Source organism: Hippoglossus stenolepis, chromosome 21 (genome assembly GCF_022539355.2).
Source record: "Hippoglossus stenolepis isolate QCI-W04-F060 chromosome 21, HSTE1.2, whole genome shotgun sequence".
NCBI classification, from domain to species: Eukaryota; Metazoa; Chordata; class Actinopteri; order Pleuronectiformes; family Pleuronectidae; genus Hippoglossus; species Hippoglossus stenolepis.
In genome coordinates, this window is record NC_061503.1 from 45077 (window position 1) to 63899 (window position 18823).

Sequence of the window (18823 nt, forward strand, 5' to 3'; positions counted from 1 at the left end):
TCCCAATGAATATCTGTCCTCTATGTCCCTCTGTGTCCCTCAGCCCGGGCATCTGGAACTACACACACACACTCAAGGTAGTTACTGAGTGAAACTGAAATCTTCACAAGTTGTGTCTCGTCATCAGTCATTTCTCCATGTAAAACCATTCTGCTCCAGGTGAGGGTCGAACTCACAACCTCAGCATCGCTCTGCAGGTCACTGTCTTATAAGTACTGCGGGCTGACCACGAAATTTTAATTCACTGTCTACTTACCTCTATGCCGATGGAGGGTGGGTGAAGTGTTTGAGTCCACAAAACACTTTTGGAGTCTCAGGGGTAAACAGCTTTGCAGCCAAATCCACCAACATTCAACCAAGGCAGGTGCCATAGTCTTTGTTGTTGTGGGTATAGTTCACAGATTTGCATCTTGTGAACAGTCACTTCTCCACAACCACGGACTGTGCTGCTCCAGGTGAGGGTCGAAGTCACAACCTCGGCATAGCTCTGCATATTACTGTCTTATAAGTACCGCGCGCTGACCGATTGCGCCACTGGAGCCTGTTCAAGTGGGGAAAATGAAATAAAGACCAACGACACCAAACTAATGAACTAACTCGTTTTGTTATGGTTCTTTATTTGGGATTTTAACGATATATATTCTTTTCACTAAATAGCCATGAAAAAAGTGATCCACAGTCAATGCTCAGACCTCCTTGTGTCTGTGTCACTGTAATCCCATTTAAAATAGTTTTCTGAATTATAATCCCTCGAGAACTCCACAAGGTGGAGATTAACCAAATAGACAACTGGAAAATTGTACCTTTCTTGCAATATTCTGGTGTAGTGAGTGGTTTACAGGCTCCAGTGACACAGTCAGGCAGTGTGTTGTACTGATAATATACAGTCACCTGCAGAGTCAGTTCATATACTTTCTCTGCCCATCATAACTGTCTGCAGTGAAATGTGTATATTAAATAATTGCATATATGTCACGGTGGCCGAGAGGTTAAGGCGTTGGACTCGAAATCCAATGGGGTTTCCCGCACAGGTTCGAATCCTGTTCGTGACGCACATGTTTAGAACTAAAGGCTTCTTTGAAGTGGTCTGAAGAGTATGATGGACAAGCAGGACACAATCACAGCACTGGGCAGAGGTATAGCTGGTTGTTCCTTCCTGCAGCTGTAAGACTGTACAACCAGTAGAACTACATGTACCCATCATGGAGTACACTCTGGTTTTGCTCTTCACTGTGCAATATCAATGGTTCATGTGCAATCCATTCACAGAACATTCTCACACTGCACATATGTTTCCTGTCTCTATATGTTTATTCCATTCATATTTTTCAATATGTTTTATATTCCTTACACTTAAGTATTATTATCTTTACACTAAAGTATTGCATTTTTACTTATTACTTACTGATGCCTATTTTGACTCTTGCTGCTGTAATACTGCAAATTTGCCCATTGTCGGACTAATAAAGGACTAATATTCAAATTCAATTCTATTGCCTATTATTACATTTGCCAAGCAGGTTATGTTTTCATCTGTGTTTGTCTGTTGTTTAGCAGGATTACACCAAGCTACAGACCGTTACCACGGTTTGGGTCGGGAAAGATGACATTAAAGTTTGGTGTGGATTTCTTTCACTTTCTTTAATATTGCAAGAAAGTTTTTTTCATTTCCGTGGAATTCTCAGAGACAAATATCTGACAAGTTTAGGAGACTAATATGTATTGGTGCAGGTAAATAAAAATCTGGATCAGCGAATTTTAATGTGGTTTCATAAGGCGCTCTACTGAGTGCCAGTATAGTTTACCATTTAAATCTACACAAGTTGCAGTAGCTCGTACAGTTGTGCGATGGTGACACTGTACCTCCGCTCTGTAAGACAGGAAGCTGAGGCCAAGTTTCCAGTGATGCCACTGAGCATGTAGATGATGGAGATTCTCAGCCAGCCAGCCATTTTCCCTATGTCCCTCAGCACTGGTTCATAGCACGGTCACCAGGCAGTGCAGGATCCTACACACACACAAGGTAGTTACTGACGTCTTCACAAATTGTGTCGTGTGATCACTCCCTTCTCCCACCAACCACCAAGGTAAAACCATTCTGCTCCAGGTGAGGTCGAACTCACAACCTCAGCATCGCTCTGCAGGTCACTGTCTTATAAGTACTGCGCGCTGACCGATTGCGCCACTGGAGCCTTGAAATTCAAATACATGAATTCTATTTTTTCCATCCAGTTACACCTGTCTGCTATGAAAGATGTTATCTTAGTCTCCAAGAGATTGACATGTCAAACCTTCAAGAGGCCTGTTGTGAAGATTCTACACTAAACTGTTCAAAGCAGAAATATTACTGGTATTAACTAAACTTGCCATTTTATTTCACATAAATATACTTTGTCTCCAAAGCATTAATGGTATAGTTCACAGAAAAATGTAATTAACTCTACTCACCACTATGCCGATGGAGGGTGGGTGAAGCGTTTGAGTCCACAAAGACTTTTGGAGTCTCGGGGTAAACAGCGTTGCAGCCAAATCCAATACAATTGAAGCAACTGGGGATCACCTCTTCAGCCATGGGCCTCTGTGTAAAAATATCCTCTTGCAAACCCACACACGGTATCAAACAGGAAGTAGGTTGTGCAGTTATTGAGAAGTTAATATTGTTATAGTAGTTTAGTTAAATACACCAACATTTGGCCAAGGTGCGTTTTAGTTCTTTATTTTGGATTTCAACGATATGTATTCTTTAAACTGAATAGCTATTAAAGAAGTGATCCACAGTCACTGCTCAGACTTGTGTCTGTGTCAGTGTAAAACTGGTAATCCCAAAACAGCCCGTAGTCTTCACTGCTGTTGGGGTAGCTCTCAGATTTGCTTCTTGTGAACAGTCACTTTTCCACAAAACAGTGCTGCTCCAGGTGAGGTCGAACTCACAACCTCGGCATAGCTCTGCAGATTACTGTCTTATAAGTACCACGCGCTGACGATTGCGCCACTGGAGCATGCTCAAGTGGGGAAAATTAAATATAGTTCAACGACACCAAACTAATGAATGAACTAGTTTCGTTTTAGTTCTTTATTTTGGATTTCAACGATATGTATTCTTTAAACTGAATAGCTGCTCAGACCTCCTTGTGTCTGTGTCAGTGTAAAACTGGTAATCCCAAATGAGTTGAATACTGGTACCACATCATATTCATTCATCACATCTAACCTAATCCCATTTAAAATAGTTTTCTGAATTATAATCCTCTAGAACTCCACAAGGTGGAGATTAACCAAATAGATGAATGGAAAATTGTACCTTTCTTGCAATATTCTGGTGTAGTGAGTGGGTTACAAATTTTGCTACTTTACATTTTGTAATGCCAGCAACCCAGTTAGTTTGTTGTCTAGAGGCTGATGTAAATGAACCCACAGACCCACACACTAACATCCATTTTTATGGATGTGCGATCATCCTGCACCACTGCAATCAGTTCATATACTTTCTCTACCCATCATAACTGTCTGCAGTAAATTCTGTATATTAAATAATTGCTTACATGTCACGGTGGCCGAGAGGTTAAGGCGTTGGACTCGAAATCCAATGGGGTTTCCCCGCACAGGTTCGAACCCTGTTCGTGACGACTTCTTTAGAACTAAATGACTCTTTGGAAAACTTCTTTGGACTGCTGCTGACTGGATAGACTGGGACACCTGCCTGACCCAGTGGAGGTGGTTGGACAGAGGAGGATGATGGACAAGCAGGACACCATCACAGCACTGGTTCCTTCCTGCAGCAGTAAGACTGTACAACTACTAGAACTTTAGAACTAAATGACTCTTTGGAAATCTTCTTTGGAGTGGTCCACTAGGGCAGCAGGAGGATCAGCTCGGTCCTGCCTGACTCAGTGGAGGTGGTGGGACAGGGGAGTATGATGGACATGCAGTCCCACCCCCTGCAGGACACCATCACAGCACTGGTTCCTTCCTGCAGCAGTAAGACTGTACAACCACTAGCACTACTAGACCCATCATGGACTACAGTCTGGTTTTACACTCTTCACTGTGCAATATTCATTCTGTCTGTGAAATATCAATAGTTCATGTGCAATCCATTCACAGAACATATTCTCACACTGCACATATGTTTCCTGTCCCTACACTGTATATATTAGTTTAATGCCATTCATATTTTTCTATATGTTTTATATCCCTTACACTTAAGTATTATTATCTTTACACTAAAGTATTGCATGTTACTTACTACTTACTGATGCTTATTTTGACTCTTGCTGCTGTAATACTGCAAAGGACGGTTACCACGGTTTGGTCGGGCAAGATGACATTAAATCTTGGTGCGGATTTCCTTAAAAACACCCCATAGTCTTTGTGGGCATAGCTCAAAGATTTGAGACTTGTGAACAGTCACTTCTCCACAACCACGGACTGTGCTGCTCCAGGTGAGGGTCGAACTCACAGCCTCGGCATAGCTCTGCAGATTACTGTCTTATAAGTACCGCGCGCTGACCGATTGCGCCACTGGAGCCTGTTCAAGTGGGGAAAATAAAATATAGTACAACGAGACCAAACTATTGAACTTACTCGTTTCGTTTTGGTTCTTTATTTTGGATTTTAACGATATATATTCTTTACACTAAATAGCCATGAAAAAAGTAATCCACAGTCACTGCTCAGACCTCCTTGTGTCTGTGTCACTGTAATCCCATTTAAAATAGTTTTCTGAATTATAATCCCTCGAGAACTCCACAAGGTGGAGATTAACCAAATAGACAACTGGAAAATTGTACCTTTCTTGCAATATTCTGGTGTAGTGAGTGGTTTACAGGCTCCAGTGACACAGTCAGGCAGTGTGTTGTACTGATAATATACAGTCACCTGCAGAGTCAGTTCATATACTTTCTCTACCCATCATAACTGTCTGCAGTAAAATGTGTATATTAATTATATGTAGATATGTCACGGTGGCCGAGAGGTTAAGGCGTTGGACCTGAAATCAATGGGGTTTCCCCGCACAGGTTCGAATCCTGTTCGTGACGCACTTGTTTAGACCTTAATGACTCTTTAGTGGCAAGTAGAGGTATTGCTGGTCGTTCCTTCCTGCAGCAGTAATACTTTACAACCAGATCTGCTCCCAGTAGAACTACATGCACCCATCATGTACTACACTCTGGTTTGACACTCTTCACTGTGCAGTATCAATAGTTCATGTGCAATCCATTCACTCAACATATTCTCACACTGCACATATGTTTCTTGTCCCTACACTGTATATATTAGTTTAATGCCATTTATATTTTTCTATATGTTTTATATTCCTTACACTTAAGTATTATTATCTTTATTGCATGTTACTTATTACTTACTGATGCTTATTTTGACTCTTGCTGCTGTAATACTGCAAATTTCCCATTGTGGGACTAATAAAGGATAATGTTAGCTAATCTTATATTTTGCACTTATTTCTATTTTTTATATGTTATTCAAATTAAATTCTATTGGCAATTATTACATTCGCCAAGCAGGTTATGTTTTCATCTGTGTTTGTCTGTTGTTTAGTGAAACGGAAGGACCAGTCACTTCTCCCACCAACCACCAAGGTAAAAGCATTGTGCTCCAGGTGAGGTCGAACTCACAACCTCAGCATCGCTCTGCAGGTCACTGTCTTATAAGTACTGCGCGCTGACCGATTGCGCCACTGGAGCCAGAAATTCAAAAACATGAATTCTACTTTTTTCCATCCAGTTACACCTGTCTGCTATGAAAGATGTTATCTTGGTCTACAAGAGATAGACATGTCAAACCTTCAAGAGGCCTGTTGTGAAGATTCTACACTAAACTGTTCAAAGCAGAAATATTACTGGTATTAACTAAACTTGCCATTTTATTTCACATAAATATACTTTGTCTCCAAAGCATTAATGGTATAGTTCACAGAAAAATGTAATTAACTCTACTCACCACTATGCCGATGGAGGGTGGGTAGCGTTTCAGTCCACAAAGACTTTTGGAGTCTCGGCGGGTAAACAGCGTTGCAGCCAAATCAATACAATTGAAGCAACTGGGGATCACTTCTTCAGCCATGGGCCTCTGTGTAAAATATCCTCTTGCAAACCCACACACGGTATCAAACAGGAAGTAGGTTGTGCAGTTATTGAGAATGTTAATATTGTTATAGTAGTTTAGTTAAATACACCAACATTTGGCCAAGGTGCGTTTTAGTTCTTTATTTTGGATTTCAACGATATGTATTCTTTCAACTGAATAGCTATTAAAGAAGTGATCCACAGTCACTGCTCAGACTTGTGTCTGTGTCAGTGTAAAACTGGTAATCCCAAAACAGCCCATAGTCTTTACTGCTGTTGGGGTTGCTTCTTGTGAACAGTCACTTTTCCACAAATAACAGTGCTGCTCCAGGTGAGGGTCGAACTCACAACCTCGGCATAGCTCTGCAGATTACTGTCTTATAAGTACCGCGCGCTGACCGATTGCGCCACTGGAGCCTGTTCAAGTGAGGAAAATGAAGTATAGTTCAACGACACCAAACTAATGAATGAACTAGTTTCGTTTTAGTTCTTTATTTTGGATTTCAACGATATGTATTCTTTAAACTGAATAGCTGCTCAGACCTCCTTGTGTCTGTGTCAGTGTAAAACTGGTAATCCCAAATGAGTTGAATACTGGTACCACATCATATTCATTCATCACATCTAACCTAATCCCATTTAAAATAGTTTTCTGAATTATAATCCCTCTAGAACTCCACAAGGTGGAGATTAACCAAATAGATGAATGGAAAATTGTACCTTTCTTGCAATATTCTGGTGTAGTGAGTGGGTTACAAATTTTGCTACTTTACATTTTTGTAATGCCAGCAACCCAGTTAGTTTGTTGTCTAGAGGCTGATGTAAATGAACCCACAGACCCACACACTAACATCCATTTTTATGGATGTGCGATCATCCTGCACCACTGCAATCAGTTCATATACTTTCTCTACCCATCATAACTGTCTGCAGTAAATTCTATATTTTAAATAATTGCTTACATGTCACGGTGGCCGAGAGGTTAAGGCGTTGGACTCGAAACCAATGGGGTTTCCCCGCACAGGTTCGAACCCTGTTCGTGACGACTTCTTTAGAACTAAATGACTCTTTGGAAAACTTCTTTGGACTGCTGCTGACTGGATAGACTGGGACACCTGCCTGACCCAGTGGAGGTGGTTGGACAGAGGAGGATGATGGACAAGCAGGACACCATCACAGCACTGTTCCTGCAGCAGTAAGACTGTACAACTACTAGAACTTTAGAACTAAATGACTCTTTGGAAATCTTCTTTGGAGTGGTCCACTAGGGCAGCAGGAGGATCAGCTGGTCCTGCCTGACTCAGTGGAGGTGGTGGGACAGGGAGTATGATGGACATGCAGTCCCACCCCCTGCAGGACACCATCACAGCACTGGTTCCTTCCTGCAGCAGTAAGACTGTACAACCACTAGCACTACTAGACCCATCATGGACTACAGTCTGGTTTACACTCTTCACTGTGCAATATTCATTCTGTCTGTGAAATATCAATAGTTCATGTGCAATCCATTCACAGAACATATTCTCACACTGCACATATGTTTCCTGTCCCTACACTGTATATATTAGTTTAATGCCATTCATATTTTTCTATATGTTTTATATCCCTTACACTTAAGTATTATTATCTTTACACTAAAGTATTGCATGTTACTTACTACTTACTGATGCTTATTTTGACTCTTGCTGCTGTAATACTGCAAAGGACGGTTACCACGGTTCGGTCGGGCAAGATGACATTAAATCTGAGCGGATTTCCTAAAAACACCCCATAGTCTTTGTGGGCATAGCTCAAAGATTTGAGACTTGTGAACAGTCACTTCTCCACAACCACAGACTGTGCTGCTCCAGGTGAGGTCGAACTCACAGCCTCGGCATAGCTCTGCAGATTACTGTCTTATAAGTACTCGCGCTGACCGATTGCGCCACTGGAGCCTGTTCAAGTGGGGAAAATAAAATATAGTACAACGAGACCAAACTATTGAACTTACTCGTTTCGTTTTGGTTCTTTATTTTGGATTTTAACGATATATATTCTTTACACTAAATAGCCATGAAAAAGTAATCCACAGTCACTGTTCAGACCTCCTTGTGTCTGTGTCACTGTAATCCCATTTAAAATAGTTTTCTGAATTATAATCCTCGAGAACTCCACAAGGTGGAGATTAACCAAATAGACAATTGTACCTTTCTTGCAATATTCTGGTGTAGTGAGTGGTTTACAGGCTCCAGTGACACAGTCAGGCAGTGTGTTGTACTGATAATATACAGTCACCTGCAGAGTCAGTTCATATACGTTCTCTACCCATCATAACTGTCTGCAGTGAATTGTGTATATTAAATAAATGCATATATGTCACGGTGGCCGAGAGGTTAAGGCGTTGGACTCGAAATCCAATGGGGTTTCCCCGCACAGGTTCGAATCCTGTTCGTGACGCACTTGTTTAGAACTAAAGGCTTCTTTGAAGACAAGCAGGACACAATCACAGCACTGGGCAGAGGTATAGCTTGTTGTTCCTTCCTACAGCGGTAAGACTGTACAACCAGTAGAACTACATGCACTCATCACGAACTACACTCTGGTTTGATTCTGTCTGTGCAATATCAATGGTTCATGTGCAATCAGTTCATGGAACATATTCTCACACTGCACATATGTTTCCCGTCTCTATATGTTAGTTTAATTCCATTCATATTTTTGTATATGTTTTATATTCCTTACAGTATTATTATATTTACACTAAAGTATTGCATTATTACTTATTACTTACTGATGCCTATTTTGACTCTTGCTGCTGTAATACTGCAAATTTGCCCATTGTCGGACTAATAAAGGACTAATATTCAAATTCAATTCTATTGCCTATTATTACATTTGCCAAGCAGGTTATGTTTTCATCTGTGTTTGTCTGTTGTTTAGCAGGATTACACCGAAGCTACGGGACGGTTACCACGGTTTGGGTCGGGAAAGATGACATTAAAGTTTGGTGCGGATTTCTTTCACTTTCTTTAATATTGCAAGAAAGTTGTTTTTTCATTTCCGTTGAAGTCTCAGAGACAAATATCTGACAAGTTTAGGAGACTAATATTTATTGGTGCAGGTACAAATAAAAATCTGGAATGTGGTTTCGTAAGGCGCTCTACTGAGTGCCAGTATAGTTTCCAATTTAAATCTACACCAGAAGCTGCAGTAGCTCGTACAGTTTTGTTTTGATGGTGACACTGTACCTCCGTTCTGTAAGGCAGGAAGATGGCTGAGGCCAAGTTTCCAGTGATGCCACTGAGCATGTAGATGATGGAGATTCTCAGCCAGCCAGCTTCTCTATGTCCCTCAGGAGGGTCATCTGGAACAACACTGACACCAGGCAGTGCAGGATCCTACACACACACAGACACACACAAGGTCAAGGTAGTTACTGACGTCTTCACAAATTGTGTCTTGTGATCAGTCACTTCTCCCACCACCAAGGTAAAACTATTCTGCTCCAGGTGAGGGTCGAGCTCACAACCTCAGCATCGCTCTGCAGGTCACTGTCTTATAAGTACTGCGCGCTGACCGATTGTGCCACTGGAGCTTTGAAAATCAAAAACATTAATTCTATTTTTTTCCAACCAGTTACACCTGTCTGCTATAACATTTATTCACTCATTATCTACTCACCTCTATGCCGATGGAGGGTGGGTGAAGTGTTTGAGTCCAAAAACACTATTGGAGTCTCAGGGTAAACAGCGTTGCAGCCAAATCCACCAACTTCTGACCAAGGCAGGTGCCATAGTCTTTGTTGCTGTGGGCATAGTTCACAGATTTGCTTCTTGTGAACAGTCACTCTTCCACAACCACGGACTGTGCTGCTCCAGGTGAGGGTCGAACTCACAACCTCGGCATAGCTCTGCAGATTACTGTCTTATAAGTACCGCGCGCTGACCGTTCGCCACTGGACCCTGTTCAAGAGGGGAAAATGAAATAAAGTCCAACGACACCAAACTAATGAACTAACTCGTTTTGTTATGGTTCTTTAATTTGGATTTTAACGATATATATTCTTTACACTAAATAGACATTAAAATTGTGATTCACAGTCACTGCTCAGACCTCCTTGTGTCTGTGTCACTGTAAAACTGGTAATCACAGATGAGTTGAATACTTGAATACAATGTACCACTGCAATCAGTTCATATCCTTTCTCTGCCCATCATAACTGTCTGCAGTAAAATGTGTATATTAATTATATGTAGATATGTCACGGTGGCCGAGAGGTTAAGGCGTTGGACTCGAAATCCAATGGGGTTTCCCCGCACAGGTTCGAATCCTGTTCGTGACGCACTTGTTTAGACCTTAATGACTCTTTAGTGGCAAGTAGAGGTATTGCTGGTCGTTCCTTCCTGCAGCAGTAATACTTTACAACCAGATCTGCTCCCAGTAGAACTACATGCACCCATCATGTACTACACTCTGGTTTGACACTCTTCACTGTGCAATATCAATAGTTCATGTGCAATCCATTCACTCAACATATTCTCACACTGCACATATGTTTCTTGTCCCTACACTGTATATATTAGTTTAATGCCATTTATATTTTTCTATATGTTTTATATTCCTTACACTTAAGTATTATTATCTTTATTGCATGTTACTTATTACTTACTGATGCTTATTTTGACTCTTGCTGCTGTAATACTGCAAATTTCCCATTGTGGGACTAATAAAGGATAATGTTAGCTAATCTTATATTTTGCACTTATTTCTATTTTTTATATGTTATTCAAATTAAATTCTATTGGCAATTATTACATTCGCCAAGCAGGTTATGTTTTCATCTGTGTTTGTCTGTTGTTTAGTGAAACGGAAGGACCAGTCACTTCTCCCACCAACCACCAAGGTAAAACCATTCTGCTCCAGGTGAGGGCGAACTCACAACCTCAGCATCGCTCTGCAGGGCACTGTCTTATAAGTACTGCGCGCTGACCGATTGCGCCACTGGAGCCTTGAAATTCAAAAACATGAATTCTATTTTTTTCCATCCAGTTATACCTGTCTGCTATGAAAGATGTTATCTTGGTCTACAAGAGATTGACATGTCAAACCTTCAAGAGGCCTGTTGTGAAGATTCTACACTAAACTGTTCAAAGCAGAAATATTACTGGTATTAACTAAACTTGCCATTTTATTTCACATAAATATACTTTGTCTCCAAAGCATTAATGGTATAGTTCACAGAAAAATGTAATTAACTCTACTCACCACTATGCCGATGGAGGGTGGGTGAAGCGTTTCAGTCCACAAAAGACTTTTGGAGTCTCCGGGGTAAACAGCGTTGCAGCCAAATCCAATACAATTGAAGCAACTGGGGATCACCTCTTCAGCCAGGGGCCTCTGTGTAAAAATATCCTCTTGCAAACCCACACACGGTATCAAACAGGAAGTAGGTTGTGCAGTTATTGAGAAGTTAATATTGTTATAGTAGTTTAGTTAAATACACCAACATTTGGCTAAGGTGCGTTTTAGTTCTTTATTTTGGATTTCAACTATATGTATTCTTTAAACTGAATAGCTATTAAAGAAGTGATCCACAGTCACTGCTCAGACTTGTGTCTGTGTCAGTGTAAAACTGGTAATCCCAAAACAGCCCATAGTCTTTACTGCTGTTGGGGTAGCTCTCAGATTGCTTCTTGTGAACAGTCACTTTTCCACAAATAACAGTGCTGCTCCAGGTGAGGGTCGAACTCACAACCTCGGCATAGCTCTGCAGATTACTGTCTTATAAGTACAAGGCTGACCGATTGCGCCACTGGAGCCTGTTCAAGTGGGGAAAATGAAATAAAGACCAACGACACCAAACTAATGAACTAACTCGTTTTGTTATGGTTCTTTATTTGGGATTTTAACGATATATATTCTTTTCACTAAATAGCCATGAAAAAAGTGATCCACAGTCAATGCTCAGACCTCCTTGTGTCTGTGTCACTGTAATCCCATTTAAAATAGTTTTCTGAATTATAATCCCTCGAGAACTCCACAAGGTGGAGATTAACCAAATAGACAACTGGAAAATTGTACCTTTCTTGCAATATTCTGGTGTAGTGAGTGGTTTACAGGCTCCAGTGACACAGTCAGGCAGTGTGTTGTACTGATAATATACAGTCACCTGCAGAGTCAGTTCATATACTTTCTCTGCCCATCATAACTGTCTGCAGTGAAATGTGTATATTAAATAAATGCATATATGTCACGGTGGCCGAGAGGTTAAGGCGTTGGACTCGAAATCCAATGGGGTTTCCCCGCACAGGTTCGAATCCTGTTCGTGACGCACTTGTTTAGAACTAAAGTCTTCTTTGAAGACAAGCAGGACACAATCACAGCACTGGGCAGAGGTATAGCTGGTTGTTCCTTCCTGCAGCTGTAAGACTGTACAACCAGTACAACTACATGTACCCATCATGGAGTACACTCTGGTTTTGCTCTTCACTGTGCAATATCAATGGTTCATGTGCAATCCATTCACAGAACATTCTCACACTGCACATATGTTTCCTGTCTCTATATGTTTATTCCATTCATATTTTTCAATATGTTTTATATTCCTTACACTTAAGTATTATTATCTTTACACTAAAGTATTGCATTTTTACTTATTACTTACTGATGCCTATTTTGACTCTTGCTGCTGTAATACTGCAAATTTGCCCATTGTCGGACTAATAAAGGACTAATATTCAAATTCTTTTACATTTGCCAAGCAGGTTATGTTTTCATCTGTGTTTGTCTGTTGTTTAGCAGGATTACGCCGAAGCTACGGGACGGTTACCACGGTTTGGGTCGGGAAAGATGACAATAAAGTTTGGTGCGGATTTCTTTCACTTTCTTTAATATTGCAAGAATGTTTTTTCATTTCCGTTGAATTCTCAGAGACAAATATCTGACAAGTTTAGGAGACTAATATGTATTGGTGCAGGTACAAATAAAAATCTGGATCCAGCGAATTTTAATGTGGTTTCATAAGGCGCTCTACTGAGTGCCAGTATAGTTTACCATTTAAATCTACACAAGTTGCAGTAGCTCGTACAGTTTTGTTTCGATGGTGACACTGTACCTCCGCTCTGTAAGACAGGAAGCTGAGGCCAAGTTTCCAGTGATGCCACTGAGCATGTAGATGATGGAGATTCTCAGCCAGCCAGCCATTTTCCCTATGTCCCTCAGCACTGGTTCATAGCACGGTCACCAGGCAGTGCAGGATCCTACACACACACACAAGGTAGTTACTGACGTCTTCACAAATTGTGTCGTGTGATCACTCCCTTCTCCCACCAACCACCAAGGTAAAACCATTCTGCTCCAGGTGAGGGTCGAACTCACAACCTCAGCATCGCTCTGCAGGTCACTGTCTTATAAGTACTGCGCGCTGACCGATTGCGCCACTGGAGCCTTGAAAGTCAAAAACATGAATTCTATTTTTTTCCATCCAGTTACACCTGTCTGCTATGAAAGATGTAATCTTGGTCTAGAGATTGACATGTCAAACCTTCAAGAGGCCTGTTATGAAGATTCTACACTAAACTGTTCAAAGCAGAAATATTACTGGTATTAACTAAACTTGCCATTTTATTTCACATAAATATACTTTGTCTCCAAAGCATTAATGGTATAGTTCACAGAAAATGTAATTAACTCTACTCACCACTATGCCGATGGAGGGTGGGTGAAGCGTTTCAGTCCACAAAAGACTTTTGGAGTCTCCGGGGTAAACAGCGTTGCAGCCAAATCCAATACAATTGAAGCAACTGGGGATCACTTCTTCAGCCATGGGCCTCTGTGTAAAAATATCCTCTTGCAAACCCACACACGGTATCAAACAGGAAGTAGGTTGTGCAGTTATTGAGAAGTTAATATTGTTATAGTAGTTTAGTTAAATACACCAACATTTGGCTAAGGTGCGTTTTAGTTCTTTATTTTGGATTTCAACGATATGTATTCTTTAAACTGAATAGCTATTAAAGAAGTGATCCACAGTCACTGCTCAGACTTGTGTCTGTGTCAGTGTAAAACTGGTAATCCCAAAACAGCCCGTAGTCTTTACTGCTGTTGGGGTAGCTCTCAGATTTGCTTCTTGTGAACAGTCACTTTTCCACAAATAACAGTGCTGCTCCAGGTGAGGGTCGAACTCACAACCTCGGCATAGCTCTGCAGATTACTGTCTTATAAGTACCGCGCGCTGACCGATTGCGCCACTGGAGCCTGTTCAAGTGAGGAAAATGAAGTATAGTTCAACGACACCAAACTAATGAATGAACTAGTTTCGTTTTAGTTCTTTGTTTTGGATTTCAACGATATGTATTCTTTAAACTGAATAGCTGCTCAGACCTCCTTGTGTCTGTGTCAGTGTAAAACTGGTAATCCCAAATGAGTTGAATACTGGTACCACATCATATTCATTCATCACATCTAACCTAATCCCATTTAAAATAGTTTTCTGAATTATAATCCTCTAGAACTCCACAAGGTGGAGATTAACCAAATAGATGAATGGAAAATTGTACCTTTCTTGCAATATTCTGGTGTAGTGAGTGGGTTACAAATTTTGCTACTTTACATTTTGTAATGCCAGCAACCCAGTTAGTTTGTTGTCTAGAGGCTGATGTAAATGAACCCACAGACCCACACACTAACATCCATTTTTATGGATGTGCGATCATCCTGCACCACTGCAATCAGTTCATATACTTTCTCTACCCATCATAACTGTCTGCAGTAAATTCTGTATATTAAATAATTGCTTACATGTCACGGTGGCCGAGAGGTTAAGGCGTTGGACTCGAAATCAATGGGGTTTCCCGCACAGGTTCGAACCCTGTTCGTGACGACTTCTTTAGAACTAAATGACTCTTTGGAAAACTTCTTTGGACTGCTGCTGACTGGATAGACTGGGACACCTGCCTGACCCAGTGGAGGTGGTTGGACAGAGGAGGATGATGGACAAGCAGGACACCATCACAGCACTGGTTCCTTCCTGCAGCAGTAAGACTGTACAACTACTAGAACTTTAGAACTAAATGACTCTTTGGAAATCTTCTTTGGAGTGGTCCACTAGGGCAGCAGGAGGATCAGCTCGGTCCTGCCTGACTCAGTGGAGGTGGTGGGACAGGGAGTATGATGGACAAGCAGTCCCACCCCCTGCAGGACACCATCACAGCACTGGTTCCTTCCTGCAGCAGTAAGACTGTACAACCACTAGCACTACTAGACCCATCATGGACTACAGTCTGGTTTGACACTCTTCACTGTGCAATATTCATTCTGTCTGTGAAATATCAATAGTTCATGTGCAATCCATTCACAGAACATATTCTCACACTGCACATATGTTTCCTGTCCCTACACTGTATATATTAGTTTAATGCCATTTATATTTTTCTATATGTTTTATATCCCTTACACTTAAGTATTATTATCTTTACACTAAAGTATTGCATGTTACTTACTACTTACTGATGCTTATTTTGACTCTTGCTGCTGTAATACTGCAAAGGACGGTTACCACGGTTTGGGTCGGGCAAGATGACATTCAATCTTGGTGCGGATTTCCTAAAAACACCCCATAGTCTTTGTGGGCATAGCTCAAAGATTTGAGTCTTGTGAACAGTCACTTCTCCACAACCACAGACTGTGCTGCTCCAGGTGAGGATCGAACTCACAACCTCGGCATAGCTCTGCAGATTACTGTCTTATAAGTACCGCGCGCTGACCGATTGCGCCACTGGAGCCTGTTCAAGTGGGGAAAATAAAATATAGTACAACGAGACCAAACTATTGAACTTACTCGTTTCGTTTTGGTTCTTTATTTTGGATTTTAACGATATATATTCTTTACACTAAATAGCCATGAAAAAAGTAATCCACAGTCACTGTTCAGACCTCCTTGTGTCTGTGTCACTGTAATCCCATTTAAAATAGTTTTCTGAATTATAATCCCTCGAGAACTCCACAAGGTGGAGATTAACCAAATAGACAACTGGAAAATTGTACCTTTCTTGCAATATTCTGGTGTAGTGAGTGGTTTACAGGCTCCAGTGACACAGTCAGGCAGTGTGTTGTACTGATAATATACAGTCACCTGCAGAGTCAGTTCATATACTTTCTCTACCCATCATAACTGTCTGCAGTGAAATGTGTATATTAAATAAATGCATATATGTCACGGTGGCCGAGAGGTTAAGGCGTTGGACTCGAAATCCAATGGGGTTTCCCCGCACAGGTTCGAATCCTGTTCGTGACGCACTTGTCTAGAACTAAAGTCTTCTTTGAAGTGGTCAGAAGAGTATGATGGACAAGCAGGACACAAGCACAGCACTGGGCAGAGGTATAGCTGGTTGTTCCTTCCTGCAGCTGTAAGACTGTACAACAACTACATGTACCCATCATGGAGTACACTCTGGTTTAACTCTCTTCACTGTGCAATATCAATGGTTCATGTGCAATCCATTCACTGAACATATTCTCACACTGCACATGTGTTTCTTGTCTCTATATGTTAGTTTAATTCCATTCATATTTTTCTATATGTTTTATATTCCTTACACTTATTATCTTTACACTAAAGTATTGCATTATTACTTATTACTTACTGATGCCTATTTTGACTCTTGCTGCTGTAATACTGCAAATTTGCCCATTGTCAGACTAATAAAGGACTAATATTCAAATTCAATTCTATTGCCTATTATTACATTCGCCAAGCAGGTTATGTTTTCATCTGTGTTTGTCTGTTGTTTAGCAGGATTACACCAAGCTACGGGACGGTTACCACGGTTTGGGTCGGGAAAGATGACATTAAAGTTTGGTGCGGATTTCTTTCACTTTCTTTAATATTGCAAGAAAGTTGTTTTTCATTTCCGTTGAAGTCTCAGAGACAAATATCTGACAAGTTTAGAGACTAATATTTATTGGTGCAGGTACAAATAAAAATCTGGAATGTGGTTTCGTAAGGCGCTCTACTGAGTGCCAGTATAGTTTCAATTTAAATCTACACCAGAAGCTGCAGCAGCTCGTACAGTTTTGTTTTGATGGTGACACTGTACCTCCGTTCTGTAAGGCAGGAAGATGGCTGAGGCCAAGTTTCCAGTGATGCCACTGAGCATGTAGATGATGGAGATTCTCAGCCAGCCAGCTTCTCTATGTCCCTCAGGAGGGTCATCTGGAACAACACTGACACCAGGCAGTGCAGGATCCTCACACACACAGACACACACAAGGTCAAGGTAGTTACTGACGTCTTCACAAATTGTGTCTTGTGATCACTCACTTCTCCCACCACCAAGGTAAAACTATTCTGCTCCAGGTGAGGTCGAGCTCACAACCTCAGCATCGCTCTGCAGGTCACTGTCTTATAAGTACTGCGCGCTGACCGATTGTGCCACTGGAGCTTTGAAAATCAAAAACATTAATTCTATTTTTCCAACCAGTTACACCTGTCTGCTATAACATTTATTCACTCATTATCTACTCACCTCTATGCCGATGGAGGGTGGGTGAAGTGTTTGAGTCCAAAAACACTATTGGAGTCTCAGGGGTAAACAGCGTTGCAGCCAAATCCACCAACTTCTGACCAAGGCAGGTGCCATAGTCTTTGTTGCTGTGGACATAGTTCACAGATTTGCTTCTTGTGAACAGTCACTCTTCCACAACCACGGACTGTGCTGCTCCAGGTGAGGTCAAACTCACAACCTCGGCATAGCTCTGCAGATTACTGTCTTATAAGTACCGCGCTGCCCGATTGCGCCACTGGAGCTTGTTCAAGTGGGGAAAATGAAATAAAGACCAACGACACCAAACTAATGAACTAACTCGTTTTGTTATGGTTCTTTAATTTGGATTTTAACGATATATATTCTTTACACTAAATAGACATTAAAATTGTGATTCACAGTCACTGCTCAGACCTCCTTGTGTCTGTGTCACTGTAAAACTGGTAATCACAGATGAGTTGAATACTTGAATACAATGTACCACTGCAATCAGTTCATATCCTTTCTCTGCCCATCATAACTGTCTGCAGTAAAATGTGTATATTAATTATATGTAGATATGTCACGGTGGCCGAGAGGTTAAGGCGTTGGACTCGAAATCCAATGGGGTTTCCCCGCACAGGTTCGAATCCTGTTCGTGACGCACTTGTTTAGACCTTAATGACTCTTTAGTGGCAAGTAGAGGTATTGCTTGTCGTTCCTTCCTGCAGCAGTAATACTTTACAACCAGATCTGCTCCCAGTAGAACTACATGCACCCATCATGTACTACACTCTGTTTTGACACTCTTCACTGTGCAATATCAATAGTTCATGTGCAATCCATTCACTCAACATATTCTCACACTGCACATATGTTTCTTGTCCCTACACTGTATATATTAGTTTAATGCCATTTATATTTTTCTATATGTTTTATATTCCTTACACTTAAGTATTATTATCTTTATTGCATGTTACTTATTACTTACTGATGCTTATTTTGACTCTTGCTGCTGTAATACTGCAAATTTCCCATTGTGGGACTAATAAAGGATAATGTTAGCTAATCTTATATTTTGCACTTATTTCTATTTTTATATGTTATTCAAATTAAATTCTATTGGCAATTATTACATTCGCCAAGCAGGTTATGTTTTCATCTGTGTTTGTCTGTTGTTTAGTGAAACGGAAGGACCAGTCACTTCTCCCACCAACCACCAAGGTAAAAGCATTG

At 40.9% G+C, this 18823-nt stretch overlaps 18 non-coding genes across 18 annotated transcripts; 9 read left to right on the plus strand and 9 right to left on the minus strand.

The window, feature by feature from the left end:
- Positions 1–447: 447 nt before the first annotated feature.
- Positions 448–541, minus strand: trnai-uau. Its single transcript has 2 exons — positions 504–541; positions 448–483 (listed from the first exon to the last, which is right to left on the minus strand). It is a non-coding gene; the product is annotated as a tRNA-Ile (tRNA).
- Positions 542–971: 430 nt separating this feature from the next.
- trnas-cga lies at positions 972–1052 on the plus strand. Its single transcript has one exon. It is a non-coding gene; the product is annotated as a tRNA-Ser (tRNA).
- Positions 1053–2099: 1047 nt separating this feature from the next.
- Positions 2100–2192, minus strand: trnai-uau. Its single transcript has 2 exons — positions 2155–2192; positions 2100–2134 (listed from the first exon to the last, which is right to left on the minus strand). It is a non-coding gene; the product is annotated as a tRNA-Ile (tRNA).
- A 1352-nt stretch (positions 2193–3544) lies between these two features.
- Positions 3545–3626, plus strand: trnas-cga. Its single transcript has one exon. It is a non-coding gene; the product is annotated as a tRNA-Ser (tRNA).
- Positions 3627–4434: 808 nt separating this feature from the next.
- On the minus strand, positions 4435–4528 carry trnai-uau. The gene is made up of 2 exons: positions 4491–4528; positions 4435–4470 (listed from the first exon to the last, which is right to left on the minus strand). It is a non-coding gene; the product is annotated as a tRNA-Ile (tRNA).
- Positions 4529–4958: 430 nt separating this feature from the next.
- trnas-uga lies at positions 4959–5039 on the plus strand. Its single transcript has one exon. It is a non-coding gene; the product is annotated as a tRNA-Ser (tRNA).
- Positions 5040–5612: 573 nt separating this feature from the next.
- trnai-uau lies at positions 5613–5705 on the minus strand. Its single transcript has 2 exons — positions 5668–5705; positions 5613–5647 (listed from the first exon to the last, which is right to left on the minus strand). It is a non-coding gene; the product is annotated as a tRNA-Ile (tRNA).
- Positions 5706–6409: 704 nt separating this feature from the next.
- trnai-uau lies at positions 6410–6503 on the minus strand. Its single transcript has 2 exons — positions 6466–6503; positions 6410–6445 (listed from the first exon to the last, which is right to left on the minus strand). It is a non-coding gene; the product is annotated as a tRNA-Ile (tRNA).
- Positions 6504–8440: 1937 nt separating this feature from the next.
- On the plus strand, positions 8441–8522 carry trnas-cga. Its single transcript has one exon. It is a non-coding gene; the product is annotated as a tRNA-Ser (tRNA).
- A 1044-nt stretch (positions 8523–9566) lies between these two features.
- trnai-uau lies at positions 9567–9660 on the minus strand. Its single transcript has 2 exons — positions 9623–9660; positions 9567–9602 (listed from the first exon to the last, which is right to left on the minus strand). It is a non-coding gene; the product is annotated as a tRNA-Ile (tRNA).
- Positions 9661–10325: 665 nt separating this feature from the next.
- trnas-cga lies at positions 10326–10407 on the plus strand. Its single transcript has one exon. It is a non-coding gene; the product is annotated as a tRNA-Ser (tRNA).
- Positions 10408–12314: 1907 nt separating this feature from the next.
- Positions 12315–12396, plus strand: trnas-cga. The gene has a single exon. It is a non-coding gene; the product is annotated as a tRNA-Ser (tRNA).
- Positions 12397–13417: 1021 nt separating this feature from the next.
- On the minus strand, positions 13418–13511 carry trnai-uau. The gene is made up of 2 exons: positions 13474–13511; positions 13418–13453 (listed from the first exon to the last, which is right to left on the minus strand). It is a non-coding gene; the product is annotated as a tRNA-Ile (tRNA).
- A 716-nt stretch (positions 13512–14227) lies between these two features.
- trnai-uau lies at positions 14228–14321 on the minus strand. The gene is made up of 2 exons: positions 14284–14321; positions 14228–14263 (listed from the first exon to the last, which is right to left on the minus strand). It is a non-coding gene; the product is annotated as a tRNA-Ile (tRNA).
- A 545-nt stretch (positions 14322–14866) lies between these two features.
- On the plus strand, positions 14867–14946 carry trnas-cga. The gene has a single exon. It is a non-coding gene; the product is annotated as a tRNA-Ser (tRNA).
- Positions 14947–15753: 807 nt separating this feature from the next.
- On the minus strand, positions 15754–15847 carry trnai-uau. Its single transcript has 2 exons — positions 15810–15847; positions 15754–15789 (listed from the first exon to the last, which is right to left on the minus strand). It is a non-coding gene; the product is annotated as a tRNA-Ile (tRNA).
- Positions 15848–16277: 430 nt separating this feature from the next.
- On the plus strand, positions 16278–16359 carry trnas-cga. The gene has a single exon. It is a non-coding gene; the product is annotated as a tRNA-Ser (tRNA).
- Positions 16360–18169: 1810 nt separating this feature from the next.
- trnas-cga lies at positions 18170–18251 on the plus strand. Its single transcript has one exon. It is a non-coding gene; the product is annotated as a tRNA-Ser (tRNA).
- Positions 18252–18823: the final 572 nt, after the last annotated feature.